This window comes from Melospiza georgiana, chromosome 6, assembly GCF_028018845.1.
Source record: "Melospiza georgiana isolate bMelGeo1 chromosome 6, bMelGeo1.pri, whole genome shotgun sequence".
In the NCBI taxonomy this organism is placed as follows: Eukaryota; Metazoa; Chordata; class Aves; order Passeriformes; family Passerellidae; genus Melospiza; species Melospiza georgiana.
Window position 1 is genome coordinate 42,725,735 of NC_080435.1, and position 24,844 is coordinate 42,750,578.

The 24,844-nt window shown below is 44.5% G+C and overlaps 1 protein-coding gene across 1 annotated transcript in view; it reads left to right on the forward strand.

Moving 5' to 3' along the window:
- Positions 1–10,262: 10,262 nt before the first annotated feature.
- The window catches only part of LOC131084959 (neurexin-3-like), a 124,786-nt gene continuing 110,204 nt past the window's right edge, over positions 10,263–24,844 (forward strand). The window contains exon 1 of the mRNA XM_058026716.1: positions 10,263–10,286. The gene's annotated coding sequence lies outside the window, so the exon portion shown is untranslated. The remainder of the gene's footprint in view (positions 10,287–24,844) is intronic.

The following is a 24,844-nucleotide window of genomic DNA, read 5'->3' on the forward strand; positions in this document are numbered from 1 at the left end:
AAATTGATATGCCTGTATAAATTCATTGTTTCTTTATAAGATAACTTTTCACAAGTCAGGTTGCATCATTTTGGAGGGAGCTTAAGCCAAGGAAAACAAGAAAAGGCACCTCCTATTCTGAAGCCAGCATTTACACAGAGGATTGTAACACTTCCTTGTGTAAAAGATTTCTGAAGTTACACTTATATGCCCAGTAAAACTCTATCTTGCACAAAACATAGAATAATTTACTTCTGATGCAGCAGCGCTTTTTGCATTATTCTTGCAGATATTGCAATGAAATCAGAGATGACATGACCCTTTCTGCAGTGATGATCAGTAATACCACAAGCAGGTTGAGCTATAGTTCTCAGATTGTGCCTGGCCAAAAGGGACAAGACAATCAGTCTGCAGGCCAGTATCTCAAAGTCAGGTGTGGTTTGTAGCTGCATGGGGTAGGATGGAGTCATCTCTTATGGATTTGCCTGTGCATGGGGTGATCATAAGCACACTGCATATCATCACTGTGACTCCTTGCATCTAGTGGAGCACAGTATTTTCCAGACACTGCAGTTCATGTTTGACAGACACTTGCCTGTGTCTGGGTTATGACAGTCCCATTGACTTAACCCCTGGAGCTTCTTGCTGAGACAGCATTGGGCTAAGTAAAACTTTGTTAATTAGAGCCTGTTGGAAACCTTGTTTATTAGGATAGTATTATGAAATGTAGCAACTGCAGACCCAGTGGGTCTTCTGACTATTTCTTCCTTCAGCTGAAGGATTAGTTCCTATAGGAGGATTCTCTCTTCTGTGTGCTCTAGGCGAATGCTGGGAGGTACTGCCTCATCTTTTAACCAGGTACACCAACTCCTTTATTGCGGTTCAAATGCTGATCCTGGATTTGATGGGTAGAAAGCTTCAGTGCCTCCACCTCTGAGTGCAGGTACCAAATAACATTTAGCCCAGCAGGAATCTGATTGATTGTTAGAGAAATGTAATGGTCATTTCATTGGCAGCCTGCATAAGGATTCATTCATCTTTCTGTGTGATGTGGATCAGGTCTATGAAGGCATTGACACATCAGCAAATGGATCTTTGTTGGCTTCTACATGTGGTCTAAATCTAGGAGATTTGAAGTTGTGTTTTTGGATCATAGAACAAGTCCTGTCCCTTTAGAGGTCTACAGAGCTCTCCATTCAGAGCTAGACATAGCGCAGGTCCAGCCTGGGATGAAGTGTTATGTTTAGTAGAAGTGTGGAGAACTGAGTAAAACAATAACTCACTGGAGCTAAAAACGGCTCCCTTTTAATTATAAGTCTTGTTGACTGGCTTCTAAGAATGTTTTATTAAGTCATCTTCAGTCAGGAGAATATTGATGACAATGGACAGTTATCGAGCTGTATTTGTGGTGGTGTGAGAGGTACGCTGAGGGAGGGCTGTGAAGGCCACTCTATTTTTGGGATATAAAATTGCAGTGCAAGGAGGAATGGATGGCACCTTGCTGTGAAATAATATAATTCAAACCTGTTGCTGTGCATTAGTGCCCTTTGAACGGGCAGTGACATGGCAGCCTTGTTTAAAGGCAGCTGCCCAACCTTTCCTTGTCCATGTTCAGTGCAGAGTTTTAGCTCTGTTAGAAATTGTTTGCATGCAGAAGATCTCATTCTCTCTCAGTTGCATGGGTGCAGTGCCTGTCAACCTGGGGAGGAAAGAAAAACCTGTTAACAGGAGCTTTTTGTTGTTTACTGTGTATTTACATATTGCCTTCATTCTTTTTTCCCCCTAAAATTTGAATATTTGATGTCAGTTCATTTATTTTTATGACAAATTTCTTTTTTTACTCCAGAAGCAGAAAGCAATGTAGATTTCAGAATCATGAGGGCATCTGTTCTCTTATTAGTGCTTTCCCCCACATTCACTTCCAGCTCATACACAGAGATGCATGACTCTGTTTTTTGTTTGTTTTCTTTTTTCTTTTCTTTTTTTTAAGTTACCTGGGTCATTCATTATAATGTGCCTATCTGGGTGTTATGTCAAAGACAGATCATCTATGAGGTCTTAACCACTGCTAAATGATAAATAAAGGCCTTTGCATGCAGTTGATTCCCAAGGGTCAGAGCCTCTGTTCTGTGGGGTGTACCCTCAGAGAAGATTGTTGCTTTTTCCTTAACATGCAGAATACCATCATGCAGATTAATCATGAATCTGTTACTTTGGAGGTGTAATATAGCAACCAATGCTTCTTTTTTCTCTTGTGAGATGCCATCTGCCCCTCCCCATGTGGGTTTCTTTCCCTTAGTAAGGAGATGATGTTGTGCTGCCTTTCAGTGCCTTCATATTGGGTCACGTCTCAGAGACTTCAAAAGGATCTATGAGTACTTCCAGAACTGACTAAGTGTCTTCTTCTGAGGGTCATGGATTGTGTCTATTCTAGATTCTTTTACACTTACTACTACAAGTTCAGGTCCAATTTGGTTGCTAGAATGAAGGAGTTGAATCCCCTGGGACGTGTAGTCAGTGGTCACAGCTAGTTTTGCTAGGAGCCTTACAAAGATTGGAAGGAAAGGAAAAGTGAAAAACCTGCATCAGGAAAAGGAAGCATAAGAGTTGGGCCATCAAACCATAACAGACTATCATGAGTTTAATTTGAGCAGGAAATATATAGATGTAATGGCCCTCAGTTTATGTCAGTGGTGAAATTTATAAGGCTCTCAAAAGGCATCAGAAGGGGGAGGCAGTGAGTGTTGTATGGCATAGGAGAGCTTAACTGAGGTGACAGCGGCACCAGTAAATAGATCATGGGGAATAATCTTGTTCTGATTGTGAGTGGAATGGAAGAACTATCACCTTAGATGATCTTTCTCACCTCTAAGTCTCATGTGGGTACAACATTTTGAAGTGCTGAGAATATCCATCAATATCCATTGAAGTCTGTGATAACTAAAGGTATGGATCATTCTGCAGTGAATGGTATTTCTTCTCTAGGTTTGAAGCATCCCTCTCTGTTTTCTGCTTCAAACACAGCTCACTTTTCTGCATGTTTCAGCACTCAACATATTTTGCTTGCCTTACTCTCTGCTTCACAGCTGCTGCATTAAATCTACCCATGGACACTTAAAAGATGCTATGGAAATGTATTGCTTGCCTTCAGCGATAGCGGTGGTTGGCCAGCACATTGCTCCCCTAGCCCATCAGCCCCAGCACTGTGGTGCTTGTGTTTGCTGGACTGTTCCTTCTGAGTGCAAGGAGGTGAACACATGTTCAGTATTAATCTTCATTTCAATGAAGTTGTTTTAGTTCATGCTTTATTGCAGCGCTTTGTAATAATGCATCTGTAATGGCAGCCCTTGGGGCAGCAGTCGCATGTGGCAGGCTGAGTGCCTGAACTGCTCCTGAGAATGACTCCAATCATACAGAATGAGGCACTCCCTGGTGCACCATCTGAATTTATAATACCAATTTATATAGTGCCCTAAAGCAAGGTTTGTATTTGCTCTGGGACACAGGGGCCAGGCTATAGAAGGGGAACTGCTCTCAAATTTTTTTTTGCTGTCCCTTTTTTTGAATATATGCATTTGTCTAGCTTTTCAACTTTCCTGTCTTAAAGCCTGGACTGAGCCCAGGAAATGCAAGAATATGCCTTAATACAGAGTGATGAGTGCAGAACCTGTAACTGGGCAACACATGCCTGCTGTCAGCCTCCCAGCATTGGTCGAACCTTTCACCAGGTGTGGAGGGGAGACATGCAGGAGGGCACAGCCTTGCAAGAGTGCAGGGCAGAGCCCTGGCTGCTGGTTCATTATAGAGCTCCTTTGTGCCTGGGAGCCAGTGTTGGCTTAACCTCCCTTGAGAAAAAAAGTTATGAGATCCAAGGTGGTGAGTGTTGGATTTTCCTAGATAGGTAGTCAGTAGGATTTTCAGAAAGTGTTTAAGTGGCACAGATACCTAATGCCTATTAATTTAGAAGAAGAGGCATATAGTGCTTTAAAGGTCAAAAGCAATGCTTTAGACTTGCCCTGGAGATATGCCATGCCTATCACCAAACAGAAGCTAAAAGGCTTTTGTCAAAAATAGTGTTTGCTAAGTGAGAAGAAGGTGTGTTTTGCTCTTTTTGGCTCCTTGAAGAATTTGTTGAAGCTACAAAATTCCCAGTCCCCACTGTTATAGCAGTAGGAAGAGAATTTCCCCCCCTTGCCCCAGTTTTATTGGAGGCCTATTTGGGGTGTCTCACCTCAAATCTTCACATTATAGATTCATGCCAAAAAAGGACAGTTATTGGCATCTGATTGTGAATGAGAAGTACTTTCCCCTACAGATAGAACGATGTTTGAATGCATTCTGTTTGTCTGCCATGTCAGCAGAGAAAATAACAGCTGTTCCATTTTTGTCATGTTTATCCAAAATAGTGCATAAGGTTTTAAAATGAGATAACTGAACCATTGGAAAGGCACTGGTTGCAGCAGTTGTTCCTTATCCTGAGAGCTTCCCAACCAATTAGTTACTCATAACTTGATGCTTGCAAACACCTTTCAGGAGCTCATGGGATAAAAGAAATTTTGCAGGGGAATCCACACTTAACTCAGACATGAGATGGATGCTGCAGTCAGTCTGAGGGGTCTGCTTTTTGAGAGAAAGAGTGGGCAGTGTGCTTGTCATGCCCCAATGCTGGTATTCTGCACTGATGTCTGTATTCCACCTGCTCTTGTTGGCCAGGAAGGGTTTCTGTTTTGTGTGAATAAGTGGCCAGCTACAGGTAAGTGTTTGACATGAGACTGTTAGGGGTTGGTTCTAAAGATTGCAGTGCCAGATACAAATTCCCAAACTGTCTGTGTTTCCAACATTGTCTGGAGTGTGCCTATCTAGTACCAATGATCTAGAGCAATCAAGGTGCGGGCTTCAGGGTCACTGAATGGTTCAAAGGCAAAAGGGAAATACTATTTAATCTTCCTTGAGGACCTGCTGAATTTCTTCAGGGAGTAGCTCCTGTGAATGCATTAGATTAGCATTTTGTTAAAGAGAGACTTATCTTTTGCTCATGTTAAATCCAGCTTTTCTGATTGCATGTCTCTCTAGCTCTTCCTCTTTTAGTTCTCATCAATTCCTATTCTTACCCAACCCTGTTGATGGATATGCATGTATGACATGATATTTTTTGCCAGAGAAGCACATTGTGATGTCATTGGCTAATTTTCATGGCTCCATCTGAGGATTCAGAAACAAGGAGTGGAGGCAGAGTTCAAGTGGAAAGTGTAGTAAGCAATAAAGTTCTACTGAATCTTTCTGCAGACCAGGGGTTGGATGACATAATAGAAACTGGAGTGACCCCATGGAGTTATACAAGAAGCAAGAAAGGATGGAGCTCAAAACTGGTGGAAATACTTGTTGGAAGGCTGTGCTTTAACTCTGAACAGTGGCTGTGGTTTTGGCCAATTCACTGGATGCCCATAGGAAGGGATTCTCATTCTTTTGGCCTGCACTGAGTCAGGGTCACAGCTGGCTTGTTGGCAATGGGAGATGGCAATGGATGTCTGTCTTAGGATGAGATGTAGGTACATGTCTAATATCTGGTAGGGGATGTCACAAAGCCAGTGTGACAACCATGGAATTTTATATTGCTGACTTGAAGAATGTACAGCTTTTCTTTTATTCTCCCTCGCAGAACTGAGCATGCACCCACATCTGTCTCATCTGTTTATGCTTAACAATGCTTATGTGTAAATACAGACATACAATGCATCCTCTTACAATGATGCTCTTAAAGATGGTGGAAAAGTGTATGAAACTTGGAGAAGGGCTTGCATAATTTCTTTCCCGAAATCAGTTGATGCAATGAAATATACTTTTTCCCCCTATATGATTTGGCTGGAATTTGCTCGTGCAGCATTTGCACACACACCACTTATTTAATCTCTCTCAGGCACTGTTCCCACAAGGAATCCTTTCACCTGAATGGGTTCATCCTTGCATTCTTAGCTACACACATCAAAGTTTTTTTGTTCATTCATACACTTCCACACACTCAAAGTTATGTCCTGTATAGTTTATGTTCCCTATACATTCAAACAAAATGGTGCTCATGAAATGACTTCCTATGTATAGTGTGTACAGTTTCTATTAAATAAATGCAGCAGAACATGCTTTGAGGAGGAAAAAGCCTGTGCATCAAGAATAAATGGCAGTGTCCTGCAAGTGGTCAGACTAACTTTGGAGGTTGAACCTCCAGCTGGAGTTAAAAATGGTGTTTGCAGAAGAGCTTTGAACTAATCCTCTGAAATGATGGCAAAGGGAGTTCTGACCAAGCACTGTCATGATTACTTTCCCCATCTCTGTTATTTCTTATTATTGTAATGAGTTTTGCTCTCTCAAGTAGAATAAGGTCACCAGTGAGATAAGATCAGCTTTGTTTGGCACAACCTAAGAAGATCTGATCACAATTTGGACTGCAGCTTGTAAATTCACCTTGGGTCTTAACTTCTGGGCAAAAAGACACTAAAAATGCTAACATGGCCAAAAGGAAAAAAAAAAGCCAGAGATAAATTGCATTCTTGCCATGTTGCACAGATTTCCCTGCCACTGTTTCAATGGCAAATTCCCCTTGAGCCTCATTTCCATTAAACTGTGCCATACAAACATTTAATTTCAAGAATTTGGTGAATGCCATTTAGAGAATCTAAGGAGGAGTACCAGGAGATTATAGTCTATGTGTCATTATTGCAGTGCAGCCCCTTTTCCCGTCCCCTGCTGTCACACTCAGGGTGTTTGTTTAGAATGAATCTTCTAGATCTTGTGGTGCAGCATTTGGACATCCTGGCATGATGGATGATGCCTCTAACTTCTGTCTCCAGAGCCTTTTCTAGGAGGATCCAGTCTGATCCCTCTCTCTCATCACCCCTGCTCAGCAGGAAAGGGAGGAATCAGGAACTGCTGATAGTGGCACAAGCACTTTCTGTGGCACCAGGGGGATGGGTTCTCCCTGTGAGCCAGCTCTCTGCTCTAGCAAGACCTAAGCAAAAGACCTAAGCTGTGTGTGATGCCTGCTACAGCTGTGCCCTGAGTTAGCAAGCCTAGGTCTCAGAGCACAATAAGTTTTGAAGATGAGCAGTCCCACGTAGTAATGTATTGAAATTGCACTGACTGAATTGTCCCAGTTTATGACAGCATTTTGTCTTTTAGTTATAAAAAGCCCATTGACTTGGTAAAAACTTTTGGAAATTTATTCTAAAGGGAACAAACAAAAGAAGATGAATGGCATTTCTATGAACGTGTGTTCTTGCCTTTGCCTCTTCTCTCTGATGGGGTTGGGAGGGAATTGTCAGGTGCCTAGGTCTATAAATCTATGTCACTGCTAATTTTTAAGGCCCTTTGGAAAGGAAGTTGGCTATTTTCTTAATGAAGACACTGAAAAAGTCTTATGTATCTAATTATCTTCTAGATGGGGACAAAACACTATCTTGAGCATGTTATATGTTCTGAAAAGTCTCACCACAACGCCAGTGACATATACTGGGGAGATAAGTAGTATTAGAGGGTTCTAGTACAAACCTCATTGTAAGGATCACGGTTTTTTTTTTTTTCATCTCCATACAATTTATTTGCAAGCTGCATGGCTAGAATGAGAGATGAGAAAGAAAGAATTAGGAGAATTAAAAAGAAAAATCCACTCTCTTGTTGTTCAATTATAGCATTGCTTGCTGGACAAAGAACTTCTCATTTGGCACTGCTTTCCTCTTGTCTGTTTTTCCTCACACCCCAGCAAAGATGCACCTTGCAACCTTAAGAAAACTTCCCTTCTCTTCTAATATTTTCTCACTATACTGCGCCTATTTATAAAATGATGTCTGCTATTTTGGTCCCTAACTGTAACAATTTTTCAGAAGTATAGGTCTCTGTGTCCGAGTTAGGCACTGTAAGATTTTTTTTCCAAAGTAGTTGTTATTCTCCTTGGTTCCATGTTGCACTCTGAACAGAAGTTTCTCAGATAGATGAAGTCTTCTATCCCTTTTTCTAATTTTAGACGTTTCATATATAGGTGTCCTAGGCTTTTCTTTTTCCAGTTGAAAGGACAGGATGAAAACTAGCTTATTTTCCCCAAATCATTTTGGACTCACTTTACCCTTAGTGATGCAGCTGGTTAAAGGTTGCTAGTTTGTTTTTTCTCACAAAGGACATTCTGTTTTCTCTCTGCTAAATCAAAAGTGGTTAAATTTGGAATTGGAAGTGGAGATGGTGCTGTTGTCACTGATTTTACATGGAAGATGCTCTGTTGATAGGCAGCCAGATCAAAATATGATGCAGGTATGTGTGTGCATGGTCTTAGAAGACCTTGGACAGGGAAGGGGTAGAGGTGGTGCAGTTTCAGAAGATTGTCTCAACAAATCATTACTTTGATAAACTGCAAGCTACAAAATGCTAGATTGCCAGAACTACCAGCAAGTGAAGAAATGTATGAGAAGCCAGATTTTATTGTCAGATGCACTTTTTAACTAGTTAACTACTGAAGTAAATGAAGTAATACCTGATTTTCTTCACAGTAATTGAGACCAGGATCTAATCCCATGCCCTAAGGAGGGATTGATAGTTCTTACTGCAATGCTGTCCATGTAAAACAGGTTAAAAACAATCAACAATAACCTGTCTTTGCACAAACATATAAAGGGATAAAATCTTGCTCTTTAGATGCTGATTTTTGGTTAGGAAGATGCCTCTTTGCATTGTCACCTTGCTGAAACAGGCCACTATCATCTTCTCTATGCATGCATAAGAATTTGTTAGGGTGTGTGAAGGACTGTATTTTCCAGAGAAACTTCTCAAGGGGCGCCTAATACCACTTGTAACTATTATTTAGTGTTTCTGTGTGGCTATTATCCACATCAGACGCAGCTGCCTTTCAATAGTAGGAAGGTGATCAATACACGCTGTATAAAATAAAAATTATTTATTATTTATTGAGTACTGCAGGTAGGCTGCCTGCTATGCAAAACAGAAAAAGACAAACTTTGGATATGTGATCAGAGGGGGAAGGAAAGACAAATAGCTTTGCAGTCTGTCCCTAAGGCAAATGCATTTCTAAGTGTCTGGTGTTGCAGTATGAGCATCATACACAAATTTTACAAGACCATATAGTCTGGAGAGAGGGGCCAGAAAGTTTGATTCCTCACTTTTGGGTTTGTGTGCACCTCGTGCATAATGTTCCTGTCGGCTAGTCTTCTTTGAGGTGGACTTTTAGCATGATAACATATTAAAAATCTTTACTTACGTGCTCCCCACAGTACATTTGCTGTTGTAAGTACTAATAGTGATAAAATGATGAATAACAATATCTAGGATGTACACTCTAAATGATTGAAATATTGACCCCAACATAATCGATGATGTCTATCAGTGGCTGTTGTCTCTACTTTTAGAAGTGAGAAAATGAGTGGATAAAAAGTTTGAGATATTTGTACACGGAAACTTAGTGGCTGATTTAACTGAAATGGGCAGTGTATAAATTGACTAGAAATAGACGGTAGGTTTGGGTCAAACTCTGAGCTAGAAGGGAAAATTCTTTGTGAACTTTAAGGGTTTTTGGGGTACTCATGAAAGTCATCGTCTGAGGAAGACGCTTCCTCTGCTCTGACGGCTGGTCCCCGGTAGCAAACTGAAGGAAAAAACAAGACGCGTCTGCCCGGCTTCGCCTTGCTGGGACCAGAGGGGCAGAAATCGGCCCTCGCTGTGCCGGCCCGGCGAAGGAGCGCTCGGGGAGCGGGAGGCTGACGGGCCGGGAAGCCGCCGAAGCTCTCTGCTGGGAAGAGGCGGCGGAAGCGTGGGAGGCGAAGCCCGGCGGAGCGCTGCTGCCCGTGCCCGCTCCGGGGCCGTGCCCGCTGCCGGGGCCGGGCGGACCGTGCCGGGGGCCGGGGCGCGGACCCGCGGTCTCTTTAAAAGCCGGGGCCGGTGGGGCGGGCGCGGCGGCAGCAGGGGGCGGCGGCGGCGGCGTGCGCGGGGCTCGGGCTGCTCCGGCACCGCGGCGCGCTCAGCCCTGCGCAGCTCCGCCCGCGGCCGCCCGCGGCTCTCCCGGCACGGCACGGCTCGGCTCGGCACGGCCAGCCCAGCCCGGCGTCCCCGGGACCCCCGCAGCCCCCGCGGCTGGGGCCACGCTGGAGCCCCCTGCCCCGCAGCGCAGGCGAGTTGGCGCGGCGGCCGGCGCCCGCCCGGCTGCGGAGGTGAGAGGGGCGGCGGGCGGGGGGCGGCTCGGCACGGCGCGGATCGGATCGGAGGGAGCTGCCCGCCCGGCGAGTGCTGGGCGCCGCCGCTCCGGAGCTCCGCGGGTGGGTTTCTCCTCACCCTTGCCGCGACAAGTGTTTCGGATCGCTTTATCCCTCTCCCGTTCCTCGCTGCCCCGGCGGGGCTGGGCGCTGCCCGCCCGCGCGGAGTGGGCGCGCTCCGACCCTCGGGACGCTCCGGCTCCTTCGGTCTGACTTTTCGGGAGATCGCAGTTCCCGCGGCGGGGCATTTTGCAATGGAAAATTGGTGTGGGGGGGCTTTCGAAAAAGAAGACACTACGCTGAGTTACAGCAGGGAGACCCTTAGAGTGAGCCGGCTGTTTGACTAAAGCTCAAGGATTTATTTTTTTTTTTAATACTAACGAGAAAAGAAGAGAGGCTGAAAAGGAAAGTTTTTTTCTTTAATATTTTTTGTCTCTTCCAAGTCTTCGGATCTATTACGGTAGCGCCTTTCTTCCCCGCCTTCCATTTGTTTGTATTAATGATTTAGTAGCCGTCTTGCCTGAAAACTTCCACCGTGAGTGACTGCCGTGGGTTTTCAGGCAGTCAGTGACCTTAAAGGTTGGTTCAGTGCTTTTTTTCGTGTAAAATCTATGTGAAATAACGACTTTATAGTTTTTTTCTTATCGGGATTTTTTCTGTAAGACAAAAATTATACCTGCTTTATAATTTAAAAGAAAACACCATTGAGTCAGGGAGTGATGTAATTCTCCTACCTAAGGGCACCGACTCTGGTGCTTTGCAGGTGACTTGTCTTTTGCTTACTCTTTAATTTATTTTAATGGTAATTTTTTGTGGCTACGAAATAACATATTTAACAGTGCAGTTTTAAGAATGTATTTTGTTCAAATTGAACACTTTCATTTTTTTTTTCTTCCTGATTTCTACCCCTCCTCCCTCGAAAGAAAACAATAAAAAAGATTAGGCATGAGATCAGCGGCAGAAAAACCAAAGGATTGGGGAGGCAGAACCAGGGCTAAAAACACTGAATCGTTTATAAAAAGCACACTTTCAGCTTTTTGCTTTTCCAAGCTCTCCTTCCACCAAACTGTTCGACACTTCGTTGCAAATAGTTTTAAGAAATTATTTTGTTTTTTTTAAATATTATTTGTCCCTCCTGTATTTTTGCTACCCGTAATTGTTCTGAGATAAGCACACAGCCCTCCTAAAAAGGTGAATATTGAAATGACCGCCCGCCAATACCTCCTTATTGCAAAATTTGAGGGGCTATTTTTTGAAGGGGCGAACTCTTAACTAGACCAGTGTAAAGTCTAAGAGAAACGTTGAGTAGGTGGGGGAAAATTTGATCACAAAAGGTTTTGTTTGCCGTGATGATACGGTCAGTTATTAATTGTAGCGTTAACCAGAAAGGTGTTACGTCTGTCACTGGTTTCATTTGAAATGGTCATCAGTGTTACGTTTAGCAAGTTTATATAAGGGTTAGTAGTATTTTGGGGGGAGGAGGTTGCAGACATTATTGCTCGTGGGTTTGCGACTGAACGCACCTTATCAGCTGAATGAACTGGATTATTGTATAGACATAATTTTCATTTCTCTATCAGTTTCTTTTCAGTATTCAGCACTTTCTTAAACCTTTATCTCTCGCTAGCAAAGTGTCTGGTTTTTGGGAGTAGGGAGGTGCAGCTGGGGACACTGGAAGTTTGGGGATAATGTGAGCAACAGGACTGTATTTATTTATTAAAAAAAAAACAAAACCAAACCCCAAAGTTGGGAGGTGAGGATTCTCTTTCTGGAGCATTCGGGCACCTTCTGGTGGGGTATGTCTCTAGGCTTTTAATTATTTATTTCACTTTTGTCCTTTCAAAAATGAAGTAGAGCGAAACCAAAATGAAACAAAGTAAAATTAGAATAAGCGTTGAAAAATAAATAAATAAAGCAAGGGAACGGCTGGAAGCCCAATGCTTGATTTCATCAACCTGGTGGCGATGGCTTCTCGATAGAAGCGATATCTGCCGATATCACCCCTGTTCATGGCTGTAGCCTGGCCTCATTTTACGCTGCGTTTCCACTGAACATGTTGACGTGCTGCTGCTTATATAAGGGCAAGAACAAATTCAAGCAGATTAGTGCTTGGGATTTTGAGATCGGCTACCCAGATCGCACTGTGGGTTTTTTCCTTTCCTTGGGGGAGCTGATGGGGAAGGCTGGAGAACGACGGGAGGGGATGAAATCGGAATGTGTGGTTGGGAGAAGATGGGGGTGATGCGGGGAGCAGCTTATTCGCATAATGTCTGCGCTGCGTCCCTTTTTCTTTTCTTTTTATAAAACCCATTATCTCTAAAAACACATTATTCTTCAGCCGGGTCTAAAAAAAAATAGTGGGAGGGGTTATCATAGCGAGGGGGTTTGGTATGGGAGTCATTAGACCCACTGCTGCAAAACCAAGATACAGAAATCCATCTGCACCAACATTTCGGAGGGAGGGAGGGCGTACAGAGGGGGGAAGGGATGGATTGTCTATCTTGGATTAGCGAAGTGGAGCTTTGTATTCTTCATTTTCCTCCCCATTTTCTGCCATTTTCCCCCATCCCCCCCATCCGCACACCCGCTTTCCTCCTCCCAGCCCCCACTCCCCCGAAGGTTTCTCATCCCTTGACGAGAAAATTCTGTGTTACATCCTGATGGCTCTGCGGCTTTTTTTTAGTGCATCACAACAGTGGCACGATGACCTTTACTTCATGCCACACGGATTTGGGCTCCCGACAGGACTGTGGCCGCAGCTTGGGCACGCGCGTACACCCATGGTCATGCACCTTGGGTAGTCGGTGATTTAATTTCAATTTTTGCGTGTGCATCTTTGTGTGTCTGTGCGGTTGGTAAACACTGGCAGAGGGTGAGGAACGCAGTAATTGCCAAAGGCACGTCCATCCATTTCGCCAGCCCCTCTTGCCGTTCTCTTTTCCTGGACATTGTGTCACACATCATGAGATTTTGTGCCGTGGAGGGGTGTGCCCTGTGTGGATGGCAGGGGCCTGGGGGTTGGAGGGAGTGTATGTGTACTGGGGAGGGAGAAATTGTGTGGGGGAAAATGGACCTGACGATGCTAATAACATTATTTTGGTCAAATGAACGTCTGGTGATAATGATGCAGTGTAACCATCCGTGAAATACATGCTTGCGACACACTGGAATAAAGGTTACTCCAGGGAGCTCCGTCACAGCCAGGCATGCTCCAGGGAGTGTGCTGTCCCCTTGATAGGGGAAACAAAATTCATAAGCATCCCAGGTCCCCTCCCTTTCCAATGCCTCCTTGCATGTCCGAGCTGGAGGGCATTGCGATCGAGAGAGGGGGTGGGCTGCACTGGAACCAGGGCTGAACAAAGCATTCCCGCCTCATCCTCCCATGCCATCCTCTCTTGCCCTCTTTGAGCTTATCCGTACTGTTGATCCAGACAATACAGGAATATCGCCATTTCCATGCAGTCCCTGCTGGAGCCTGGAGGGTGGTGAATTGAGAGGCGGAGAAAAGCTCCTTGTGTTTCTGTTGTAGGATGTGCAGGAGAGCCATGGCTTTTCAGGTCTGAGTGGAGCAGGGAAAAGGCTGGGGTGTGGAAGCATAGGGAGATAAGAGTCTCTCTCTCCATCCACTGTTCCCCTCCTTCGTTCCCCCAGCTAGAACACGACAAGCCTCAGTGGGTGGCTGTGGTGACTGGCATGTGGGGATGAGGCAGCTGAGGCACTGAGAGGGAAGCTTTTCCTGCATTTCAGGATGTTCAGGACCCTCTCCAAGGCTCACAGAACTGCTCAGCACCCTCCTTTTCTGGGTGTGAAGGACTGACTTCCGTCTTTGGCCATGGGCTGCTCCCACCCAGGGCGAGGGGAGCTGTGGCAGGAAGGTGCTTCTGTGGTTCTGCCAGCTGCTACTTCTCATTTTCTCTGTGTGGCTGTGCCTGCTCCGAGGTCTCCATATTTCTGGATCTTTCCATTTCATGAAACAATAGCAAAAGTTGAATAAATAGATCTGTCCAGAGCTACTGGTGTTTGCCTTTTGCTTTTCTCCTTTCTCTGACCTTGAGGTGCAGTGATAATCTACAGGCAGGAGGGTGGAGGCAGGGGTGTGTCCAGTGCCTCACAGGTTGCTCTAGGTGATGCCTGGAGAGATTCCTCTGCTCCCCTGGTTTGTGCTCACCAGAGCCAATCTTGTTTCAGCTGCCCAGCTTCACCAGTAGGTACCTTCTGAGCTCTCACTGCTGGCCCTCTTACCTCAGTTACTTTGGAAGTGGTTGTGCTGCAGCTCCTGTGCTTGTAGGAATCTTACCATCATACAGTATCCTCAGCTGGAGTCCAACTCCTGGCTCTGCACAAAACACACCAAGAATCACACCATGTGCCTGAGGGTATTGTCCAAATGCTTCTGGAACTCTGTCAGGCGTGGTGCTGTGACCACTTCCCTTTGGAGGACCTCTTCCATTGCCCAACCACCCTCTGGGGGAAGAACATTCTCCTAACATCCAAACTAAACCTCCCCTGATTCAGCTTCAGGCCATTTCATTGAGTCCTGTCACTGGTCACCGGAGAGAAGAAATCAGTGCCTGCCCTTCCACTTCCCCTCACGAGCAAGTTGTAGACTCTGATGACGTATTATTCCCTGTCTCCTGCAGACTGAATAGTCCAAGTGATCCCAGCTGTTTCTCATAAGGCTTGTCCTCTAGGCCCTTCACCATCTTTGTAGCCCTCCTTTCAATGCTCTCTCACACCTTTTTATCCTTGTTACACTGGGCTCTTACATGGCTGCTCTCTAAGACAATGTGGTGGCCATCTGAGCAACAGGCAGAATGTATTGCAGGGCCTGTGTTGCTGCTCCCATCCTGTGGAGACTGCCTCCCTGGTATCTCCCTGATGCCCTGAAGGGCAAAGGTGGGCCCAAGGGTTTATGGTTCCTCCCTTTCCCCAGTGATTCAAACCCAAGGAAGAACATTGACATAGTGCTGGAATTTACCCTGACCCTGAATGTTTTGCATCCTTGAAGCAAGAGGAGAACTCAGCTCCCGCAAAGCATCCAGAGAGTGAGAGATGGTGCCAGGGGTAATTTGTGGTAGCAGTGATGGTGGATTTTAAGTCCCTGTGCAAAAACGAAATTATTACGCTTCCTCCGTCCCTTACTTTCTTCCCTTTCTAAGCAAGTTGCCAAGCCAGCAGGTACAGGCAACTTTTTTTTTTTTTTTTTTTTTTTTTTTTTTTTTTTTTTTTTTTTTTTTGTAAGTGTTAGGATTGGATTGAAGCCCTCAACCTAGAGGACACCTTCAGGCTGTACAAGATGTTTGGGCTCCTGTCTGGATTATTCCTGGGAAGGTAGAGTTTCGTTCCCCTTTTCTTGTATCAGCAGTGGTATTTTGGTGGATCTACTGAACTTCTTTTTCTGCAGCCTCCTCCAGGGCTCTTTAGAATATTTTTCTTGACAAGCAGAGTGTATTTCTCCCCCTCCACCCCAATCTGTTTTCTTTTGCCCTCTCCTTTAGCCCTATGCTGTGGGCACGTGCAGGTGGATGTCAGGATACTGGCTGAGCTGTGATAGGCTGTGTCAATGATAAGGACACGCAGTGATCTGTCCAGGAACAAACTGAAAGAGTCAGAAGCTTTATGATGACCAAAAGCCAGGATAAGACATGACCTCTGATGATGATGCAGGTGACAAGGGGCTTAATTTAAAAACAAAATGCATCCAGCTTTATCTGCCCCTGTTCCCCACCAGCATGAAGAGAAGACAGGCTTTATTTTTGGACAATTGCCCAAGCTGAAGTAAGAAATTACCCAAAATTTGGTTAAGCTTTGGAAATTTGTATCAGCTCTCATCTCTCCCTCATCCACCTTTTCTATGTAATAGCAGTCTGTCAGTCTAGCAGAGCTGGTTTGTTCATACAGCAAGTGGTGGGGGAAATACTTCTAATTTTGAAACTGAGATAGAAGAGTTATCGTCTTGAAACCAGTACACTACATAATCTTGGTTCAGGTTGTTTGCTTTTTCTTTTTTCTCCTCACTTTTTCTCCTTTTCTTTTTTCTCCTCACTTGGGCATAGATAATGGCAATTCATGTGTAAAGGACTCTGAGAATCAGAAGTGGTGTTTTGATTTCTCGCTGCCGTCCAAACAGTCAGATGAAGACACTTTCATAGATGGCATGGGAGAAATTTGTTCTTCCTTTCAACTTGTTGTGGGCAATGGGTGGCACTTTTAATGCTCTGTTTATACCCTTTTGTGAATTTTTTTTTTCAGTGGAAAAACCATGAAAAACCATTTGGTTGGGCTAACTTGAGTATTGTTTTACTGAAGTCTAGTAGGGATAAAATGCAGTGTTTCTGTAGTGATGTTCTTGAAAAGTTGAGCATTAAGACTCCTACTGGAAATACACTAGTGATGTTGGAAGATCCTGTGTTCTCCCTTAAGGGAAGGTGGGAATACAATTTCTCTTGCTACCATTCACAGAAAACAGTGTTCTCTGAGCACCGTGGACAGCTCTTGTGAACTGTGCACTGCGCAGCCAGCTTGGCAAAGTGCTCTGTCTGGGCTAAAGCCTTCAGCCTCTTTAGAGTCTGGGCTGCTGAGTATCACTATGTGGCTTTTCAGAGGGTGGTGGAGGTTTGCTTCCAGCTGTCACAAGTGCAGCTCTGTCTGAAATATGGTCTCTTGCAACAGGGTGGATTAGCCCTTCATCTGCTTTGCTTCCCCTTGTCTCAGAGCTCTCTTCTTGTTTCTCACAGCCATGTGCCTGAGTTCTCTCCCAGGCACACTCCCCTGCCTGTTTTTGTCTGCTGGCAGAAGGACCGAGCTGGGGTGGTGGGAAGGGTATATCAGGGATTTTGGGGCTGTCAGTGTATCTCTAGTCTCTCACTGGTGTGCTGAGCTCCTGTCCTTTCCAAATTCCTTTCCTCTGCCCTTGATGGTGAGGGATGGCTTGTTTCAAACACAATCTGCTTGTGTCATTCCTAGTCCTGCCGCTTGTCATCCATCACATCATGGGAACTAATTAACACTAGTAGCTTTGGATCCTGGAATGACAGTGCTGGGATGGTTGACTCCTTCAAAGATCCTGATGTCTCCCTTCATAGCTAGGGCAGCTCAGCCCAGGAGTTCATGGACTCTGCTGTCCTTTGCCAGCTGCACCAGCCCTGTAGTGTGGGTGCCTGCGTGTGTAGCAGGGAGGGTGCTCAAGCCCTGGCCTGCCTTATAATGCCCTTGACAGTGCTGCAGCATCCCCTGCATCCAAGTACCTCCCAGCAGCAGGATGAGAGCCAAGGAATGGGATAGAATAATAATTGATGAGGATAGGGGGAGGTATGATGTAAACTTTTTGAAGCTGCCGGTACCATCTCCGCTGCCTTTGGCTACATCCAGCTGTGTGTAGTTCCAGGATCTGCTTGTGGGTCTGACCCTCTGAGAATCCCCTGCTCGTGGCACAGCACATTGTCCTGTTTCTGCTGTGCCTGCTGTGTTGATGGGGTGGTCATCAGGGGAATCAGTGTGCTGCTCCTGGGATGGCAGGATTAAAGATGAGGCCTCAGTCACACTGTGAGGCTGCACAGAGAGCACTTGCTCCCCTTCTCCCTCTACTCTGTCTTTTTGCTGTTGTGGACCACTTCTAAGAAAGGAAAGAGTCCTGTGGGGACGGAAGGAAAGGTAACTAAGCAAGAGGATGATGTTTGCTGGCAGCTGAAGGAGGATGAGGAGAGGAATAACTTTCCAGTGGGGTAATTGTCTAATGGGACTGGCTGCATCTGCAGAGCAGGGTAGTGCTGGCTTTGTTTCAGTCTGCTCTTGCATCCCGTTTTTTTTTTTTTTCCAATAATGTGTTAATTAAACATTGATTTCAGGGGGAAAAGGAATCTGCTTGAACTGCAGAAACTAAATGGAGTGTGGAGGAATGGGATCTGGTGAGGGATGTGTGGAAGGACCTTCTGTCCTGTCTTCATGACTAGTCATGGAGGGAAGCAACGCAAGGGTTGTAGAAAAATCTGTTCACCTTAAGCTCAGAGTTCTTCATTCATCTTAAGTGTGAATCTTCTTCCTTCTGTAACTGCACAGTTTTCAACTGATATGAATTAAGGAATTACCAGGTAGACAACAGTATTTCTTACAAAATACTTCACTTTTATTAAAAAGCAAAATGGAAGACAGATTCTTTTCAAGGTGTTAGAGAGGCTTTCTGTCCAGTTGATATTCTTCTAATTTTCTACTCTTATAGTTGCTCTTGTACATATAAGTGAATCAAGTTGTGGTGCAAGTTAAGCCACAAGTTGTAATGCTCTTGTTACTCACAAATACCATTTACTACATGTGGATGTCAGTCAGTGAACACACGTATAAGGTTGTAGGTTGTGATGTGCACTTTTTCATACTTTCTTTTCTCGTCCTTGGACCATTAGAAGGTGGGAAAACATTATGATTTGTCCTTCCCTTGCTTAGTTGAACTCTCTTCTGTTCATTAGACTGGAAGAACCAATGGAAGGCTGTGCTGTCCTCCTTTTGTGCTCCCAGGTGTTGGCAATGCATAGAGAAGATAAGAGTCCTTGCTTTAGTCTAAGATCTTATCTGGAATAAAATTCTCTGCTGATGTGAGCAATATATTCTTAACAGCATTAAACAGTTTGATTTGAGTTTTTTTGACCACTGTGCTTTCCATCTTCACTAGTTGTGGGAAGTAATGGAAAGGAGGGAATAACCTGTCTGACCTTTCTGAGCATTGCATAAGTCTGAATTAAAGTGATTTCACGAAGATCTCAATCAGTTCATGCAGTAAGTGAAACAGCAGCATTGTCCTGAGAAGGAACCTGTCCTAGCTGTTAAATTTCTTTTCTCCACCATCTGCAGTATCAAAGTACAGAAGGATCTGCTATAGCATCAGGAGACATTTGAAAAATAATAGATTAGGCCACAGAGCAGCTGTTTTCTAGGAAGATTTTTGACCTGCTGATGGCTGGTAAAAATCACAGTATGGTTAAATCTGGAAGGGACTCTCAAGGTCATCTAATCCAACCCCTTACTCAAGCAGGGCCACCCAGCAATTATGACCATGGCTTTTTAGTATCTTTAAGGAGGGAGACTCTACAACTTCCCTGGGCAACTTGTGCCAGGGCTCAGTTACTCTCCCAGTAAAAACGTGTTTCCTGATGTTCAGGCAGGACCTTCAGTGTTTCAGTCTGTGCTCGTTGCCTCTGGTCCTGTCACTGGGCAGCACTGAAAAAAGCCTGGCTGTGTTACCTTTACAGCCTGCCTTCAGGTAATTATGTACATTGATCAGACACCACAGACCCTTTTGAGTATTTTCTCCTCCAGTCTTAGCTTTCCTAGCTTTTCCTAGTATGAGAGACACTCATAATCTTCTTCATGGCCCTTTGTTATGTCTGCCTCCCTCTTGTACTGGGGAGTCCACAGCTGCACACAGAGTACTCCACGTTTGGCCTCACCAGTGCTGAGCAGAGGGAAGGATCCCCTTCCTCACCTGCTGACAACATTCCTAATGCAGCCCACAATACCATTAGCTGCCTTTTGTGCAAGGGCATGTTGGCTGATATTCAATGTGATGTCCACCAGGAGCTCAGGTCCTTTTCTGTAAGGCTTTTCAATCAGGTGTTCCTCAGCATGTTCTGATCCATGACCCATTAACTTCATTACAGTGGTATGGAGTGTCAGGAGAGCAGGAAGGATGGTCCTTAAGTACTAACTTAAGAAGCAGTTCTTTCCCAGAGTGTGTTTAACCAGTTTTTTATAACAGTCATCACTTTTGCCATTCACCGAAAATTCAAAATTATAATTTGTAAAACATTGAGTTCCTTGAAAGGAAAGCTTCATATATCTGATAACAGAATAGAATAGAATAGTTCCAGTTCAAACTAGTCCAACACTTCAGGACAGTAAACATTGAGGGCATTGTGCAAGTGTTGCTGAGAGTCACAGGGCATTGACCACCCCTGTAGGAAGCCTGGTCCAGTGTTTGGTCACTCTCTCTCTGTAAAGAAGTGTTGCCTAATATCTGGTCTGAACCTCACCTGCAGCATTTTTAAGTCATTCCCTCATGTCCTGTCACTGAATGCCAGGGAAAAGAGCTCAGCACCTCCCTGCAGTTCCCCTCCTCAGGAAGCTGTAGATAGCAGTGGGCTTGCCTCTCAATCCTCTTTTTTTCCTAACTAAATAAACCCAGAGTGCTTAGCCCCTCCTCAGAGGACATGTGTCCTAGCATTTCAGCAGCTTTGTTATCCTCCTCTGGACACATTCACTTAACATCCTTTTTAATTTTTGGGTGAGAGAAATTCTGGTAATTTATTGTTCTCTTATGATGGCTGGTTACACGCTACATTTTTTGTAGACCAAAATGTTAAATTATAGATTATTTTAAATTTTAAATTTTAAATTATAGATTACTTTGACTTTTTGAAGGGGGACAAAGAGAGTGCAGAAGTCCTGTGAGGAGACTAAGGCCAGCCTTCCTGAGGGACTCAGAATGCCTGTTAATTCATTGATATCCTGGTAATAAAATCTGCCAGGTTGTCTGGTCAGCTCAAGCAGCATTGTCAAAGAGGGTATGATATAATTTCGGGTAGATGCATTAAAAATACCTGCTGCATATCTGGGAATCAAATGCTAAGAACTTTATGGAGAAAATACAAAGAAAATTGATCCTTGATGTAATTTCATATAGATCATTAATCAAATACATATTAAGGGTGTGTCTAATACCAGTGGACCAGAAGTCATAATTTTGTTGAGCCAGGTCTTAAAGATGTAGTTCAAATAATTAGTTTTTTAAATGTGTCCCTTCTCTTCCTTGTTGGATGATATGGGCTACTGAGTTGCTAGCAGCTCTGTTTGGTACTAGCTTGGGTCATAGAGTGGTGTGGTGCCTAGGATGTTGCTGTACTTTTTTGACAGCAGATTGTAATTTCATTGAGTAAATGTGTTTTATGAGGCTAGAGGGAGCTACTGTTAATTTATGAAGACCACCGTGTGTCAGTGCATTGGGTTTGCATGGCCAGGTTTTGGTAGCTGGGGGGGCTACAGGGTGGCTTCTATGAGGAGCTGCCAGAAACTTCATGTCCAGCAGAAGCAATCCCAGCTGGCTCCCAGATGGATGTTCTGCTGGCTAAAGCCAAGCCAAAGAATCACAGTAGCACCTTTGTGATATTGTACTTGAGCAGCAAAGAAAATTTTGCACAGTTGTGGCCAGAGAAAAATGGAAGGAGAATATGTGACAGTAGCAACTCTGCAGACACCGAGGTCAGCAAAGAAGGCAGCGCAGGAGGACTCTGGGTGCCAGAGCTGAGATCCCCCTGCAGCCCATGGTGAAGACCATGGTGAGGCAGGATGTGCTCCTGCAGCCTGTGGAAATCCATTGGGGAGCAGAGATCCACCTGCAGCCCATGGAGGGAGCCCCACCCTGCAGCAGGAGGAGCCTGAAAGAAGGTTGTGATGCCTTGGAAAACCTGTGCTGGGACAGGCTCCTGGCAGGGACCTGCAGATCCACAGAGAGAGGAGCTCATGCTGGAGCAGGTTTGCTGACAGGACTTGTGATCCCATGGGTGCCCACACTGGAGCAGCCTGTTCTTGAAGGACTGAACCCCATGGAGAGGGATCTGTTTTGGAGCAGTTAGTGCAGAACTGTAACCCTTGAGAAGAACTCATGCTGGAGGAATTAATGGAAGACTGTTTTCTATGGAAAGGACCCCAGACTAGAGCAGGAAAAGGACTCTTCTCTTTGAGGAGGGAGTAGCAGCAGAATCAACATGTGATGAACTGCTCATAATCTCCATTCCCCATTTCCCTGCACTGCTGATGGGGAGAAGGTAAAGAATTGGGAATAAGTTAAGGTCAGGAAAGAGGGAGGGATGTGGGGAAGATGTTTTTAGGTTTTGCTTCTCATTATCCTGCTTTGATTTTGATTGGTAATAAGTTAAATTAATTTCCCAAATTCAAGTCTGTTTTGCCTGTGACAGTAATTGATGAGTGATCTCTTAACTCATGAGCCTTTCTTTATATTTTGTCTCCCTGTCCAGTTGCAGAGGGGAGTGGTAGAACGGCTTTGGTGAGTACCTGTCATCCAGCCAGGGTCAACCTGCCAGAATCAGGTAGAATGCAGAGTGAAAAAGCAGCAGTGAATTGCTGAGCTTCTGATAAGACAGTAACTCTTTTTAAGAAGTTTGAACACAGCAGTTCTTCCTTTCATGCTCTCTTTGTTGTCAATGTGTAACATGAGGTTGGAAGTTGATCTGCTTTCTTGGCACAACATAGGTAATTTACCAATTAAACTAGAAAGTGGTCTAAATTTGATAAGAAGCAATTTATTAAAGACAAATGAAAAGTACTGTACTTGGAAAGATCTACTCAAATGCCTGTGTGTAAAATGGGGGATAACAAGCCAAGGCAACAGAACTGCAGAAAAGGATCTAGGAGGCACTACTGTGAGTCAGAGACTGAATATGAGTCAACAGTGTGGTGATGTTGCAAAAAAGCAAATCCCATTTCAGGGTATATTTAACAGGAGAGTCACGTGTAGCACACAGGCTGTAGTTTTTCTATGCTAGCAGCCACTGCTGAAGCCATAGCAGAGCATTGCATCCAGGAGAGCAGGAAAACCAGAAACAGTGGAAGGAGATGAGGAGAGAGCAGCCAGAGTGGCCAACGCTGTCTGCAAGGAGAGGATTGGCTGGGTTGGTTTAGACTAGAGAGAAGATTGACGAGGGAAAAGCCGTCCAATATTTAAAAGCTTGTTTTAAGAAGACAGTGATTAATTGTTCTCTGTGTCCACTGGGGATAGGACAAGAAGTAATCAGCTTAATTTGTAGCAAGGAAGATGTGGAGGTAAGTGCTAGGAAAAGCTTTATGAGTATTTGGAAAGTTAAGCAGGAAAACAGTGTCCTGAGGGAGGCTGTAGTGCCCTCATCACAGGAAGTTTTAAGAGCAGATGAGACAGGAGACACATAATTTTAACTAGGTTGTTTTATTATAGTTTTGACAGGTTCAGAAGGGAATGGGCTGCCTGAACTCCTGATGTCTGGTCCCAAGAGCTCTTGCAGTGCCTGAGAGGCAGGCTTGTCCCCTCGCTGGCAGTTGTGGTGGGAGCGTGGGGAAGCAGAGCCAGGGTGAATCACTCCCTCTGCAGATTGCCCTACAGCACCTTCCATGCCCCTGGCATAATCCAGTTTTACACTGCACATCCCAAAAAGACCTGAGGGAGCCTGTGTGTTCAGTAGTGTTACATTAGCATCCAGCACTGTAAGCCTTTCTATTTCTGCAGATAAACAAGCAGAGGACTGGCCCAACTGCCTGCATCTTCATAACTAGGAATTGGAAGTTATTGGAGACTTTTATCCTGGTTATTGTTTAATTTACAGTGGGAAGATTTGGTGAAATTATTTGGAGATGGAAAGAAAGGCTTACACTTCTGCTTTCACCTATCAAAACCCACTGCAGATTTGTATGGTGTGTTACAGTTACAAGATAATTTTTCTGTGCTCTTCCATCAAAAGAAATAGACAAGGGCAAAGGATTTTCCTCACTGCAACATATTTCTTCTGGTGTCCTCAAGCAGAGTTGTGTGGATGAGGCATTGCAGGAGGTGTCTTTGCAGACAGTGGATTTGAGAAGAGAGAGCCTAATGCTTGATTCAGTAGACATATACTTTGGTACTTTGGTACTTGTGAGAGGAGGATGTTTCTTGGTGAATGGGGCTTTTCTTCCCCAAGAGTTCAGCAGAACCTTTCAGCTACTAGCAAGCAGTCCAAGACATAGTATGTGGCATGTTACTGCTAACTTTTTCTGAATCTTAGATTTACACTAACAGCCTGTCTGGATCCAGTTGGGCCTAGGAGTGAATTTGAGTGTCTCCAGTGCAGCGAGCCATTTTCCCTAGGGAGCCTCAAGGAAGGAAGATTTTCCTTTTAGTTTCAAAGAACACCTGGGAATATATGCTTGTTAAAGTTGTACAGTGTTGTGCTTGACCACAATCTGTGTGCACAGTTTATAATGTAACTGTTTTCCACCATCTTACATAAACTTATAACTGCAGGCTTTTGCCATTCTTCAGAGGAGTAGAGGATGAAGATACTATGCTCTTCTTCTTGGCACTAGAAATGAGTCAGGGTTGACACACAAAAGTAGGAGGCAACAGTTTGTGTGTAGGAAGCTTGTTCTGTCCAAAGAAAATCTATGGGTTATGTGCAGGGTGTTAGTCCTGCTACACTGCAAGGCTGGTATCTTCTGCTGAAACTGAGTTCACACACACTCACCTTTTGGAGCATATGGAGAGCTCAGCAGATCAGCCCTCGAGGGATGACTGGTGAAATGGTTGAAGGTAGGTTGGGATGTAATTATTTGTTTATGAGGCCCCATATTGCACCAAGTTATAATTGTTTATGAACACTGCTGTGAAGTCAGGAGGGAAACATTCCAACCCAAGGAGATACTAAGATATAACCTAATTATTGTTGTTATTTTTATTCCTGCCTATTGTGGTAGCACCTACACAATGCTTGTTCAAACACAAGGCAAAAAATGTTCCCTGCCCCAAAGAGCTAGTAAGATAAGGATGAGACAGGAGACAACAGATGGACACAGACAACTGGGGGAGTACAGAAAACCCAAAGATTGGTCAG